This window comes from Podarcis melisellensis, assembly GCF_964234715.1.
Source record: "Podarcis melisellensis genome assembly, chromosome: 2".
NCBI classification, from domain to species: domain Eukaryota; kingdom Metazoa; phylum Chordata; class Lepidosauria; order Squamata; family Lacertidae; genus Podarcis; species Podarcis melisellensis.
The window spans coordinates 5,720,111-5,722,492 of record NC_138529.1 but is presented as its reverse complement, the minus strand read 5'-3'; positions in this window follow the sequence as shown (position 1 = coordinate 5,722,492).

Below are 2,382 nucleotides of genomic sequence, written 5' to 3'. Positions count from 1 at the left end.
AGTCATCCTCTAGGACAGGAACAAGCAACCGATGCCTCTCTGAAGAGGTTTCTGGACCACAGTTCCTATTGACCCTGACCGTTGGCTATGCTGCCTGGGGCTGATAGGGTTTTGGAGTCCAGCATCTTCTGAAAGGAACCAGCTTCTCCATGCCTGCTCTAGGTGTCCTTCGTGACTCATTATGTTAAGGTACAACAGTACTTATTAATTAAAAGGAAAAAAGGTAAAACTACTTTGAAACTGCCATGGTTTCATGCAAACAACCCTGGAAACTACAGCTTAATGAAGCTGTTGAATTTTCTGTACTGGAGATCCAGTACAGGTTTTTTGGTCCAGAGCTATGCTCTAATGCTGTGGCTCTCTGAATCGTTTGGGTCATAGCTTATGGCAGCCTTCCCCAAACTGTCACTCGAAATATGTTTTTGACTATCGCTCCTATCAGTTTCAGTCACCATGACCAAAGCCCAGGAACAATGGGAGTTATAGTCCAACAATCTCTGAAGTGCACCAGGTTGGGAAGGCTGGCTCGTGCCATGCAAAGAGGTTTGCATTTAACAACTCATCTGGTAGCCCTTAGTTGATCAAGAATCTCTTGTGGGCAAGTGAGCACACTGGCAGAAAAGGAATGGACCACTCCTTGTCTCCTCTGCCAGCCTCAGCCATGGAGGAAGAAGGTTGGTGGAATGGAGAAAAAGTTATCCAGCCCACACAGTAGAAGTCCCTTTTTTTTTTGATGAGTTTTAAAAGTTAGTAGCCAGCCTTTCCATGCCCACTATGGAGACAGTAGCTACTACCCTCATAGCAAGCACATTTTTTGTTTGTTTTGTTTCTGTTTTTATAGGCTTTTGTGGACTTATTTACAAGGCTGGAACGTAGTTCCTGGAACTTTTCATCTTGATTTTCTCAGTGACTTGTAATAGTTGAGGAAGGGAAGCATACAATAAAAAAAAATTCTGAGTGATCCATCCCCTCTCTACTATACACGGCAGAATCAAGCATATTGGGAACCTCAGTCTGGTGGGGGAGAAAAACAGTTTCCAAATGGTTACAGGAAAAAACTATAGATCAGGGGTGAAGGACCTATGGCCCTTCAGATGTTGTTAGACTCAAATTCTCAACAGCCCCAGCCGGCATTGCCAGTTGTCAGGGATGATGGGAGCCAGGGGCAGCCCATCTCATTTCGCCATCCAAGGCGAAATGGGAATGTGCTGCACCTCACCTTACGCCGCCCCTTCTCACCAAACTCACTGAGAGCTGGAGAGCTCTTTTCCAATCCCGGGGAGGGGGAGGGGACGAGCTACAATGCTGTGTGCAGAAATGCTCTCGGGAGTCAGAGAGGAGATATGGCAGCCATCTTCCCGTATCTATAAGGCTGTCACATGGGAGACAGAGAAAGCTTGTTTTCTCCTGCTCTGGAGGGTAGGACTCAAACCATTGGCTTCAAGTTACAAGAAAGGCAATTCCGGCTAAACATCAGGAAGAACTTTCTGATCGTAAGAGCAGTTCAACAGTGGAATGGACTCCCTCACAAGGTGGTGGACTCTTCTTCTTCAGAGGCTTTTAAGCAGAGGTTGGGTGGCCATCAGTCATGGACGCTTCAGCTGAGATCCCTGCATTGCAGGGGGTTGGACTAGATGACACCCGAGATTCAGTTCTATGATTCCACAAAGCATTTCTGCTTGTCCTCTCAGCCCAGGAATGGGGTGGTGGCAGCGTGGAGGGGGAAGACGAGCAGCAATGCCCGCCATGTAGGAATGCCCAGGCTCTCTGAGAGCTGGGACGCTCCTCAAGGCATTGTGGCTTGTCTTCATCCTGGGATGGGGAAGAGAAGCAGTGACACCATGTGATGGAAGCAGTGGGGCAGACGGGGCGCTGCCCTGTGGACCTCTGCTGCCTGAGGCGGGTGTTTCACCCCATCTCATTGGTGGGCTGGCTCTGATGGGAGCTGAAGGACAACAACATCTGGAGCCACAGGTTGACCGCATCTGCTGCAGAGGGTCTGAAGAGGCTCCTGGACAAGACCTCTGTGCCTTTACAACTAACTGCGTTAGAAGCAAAAAATTATTAGATGAATCTCTTCCCCATCTGTGCATAATGCCCACCTCCCCCGGTTGGTTTTCTCCTGGTCCTATAGTTGTTCATGACATTAGGTGTCTGAACAGGGAAGCAAGACTGTAGCCTTGTAGTCAGGAGACTGGTCCATAAATGATCCACACAATTTTCTCACTGAAATCTTCTTGCGCTTTCTGGCTCATACTTCATCTCTGCCCTTCCTTCAGTTCTGTGTGGTCTTCCAAAATACTTATTTGGAAAATTAACTCTCATGAGCAGAGCAAGTTCTTCAAACAATGCATCACAAATAGTCCTGCGCTCTAAACAAAT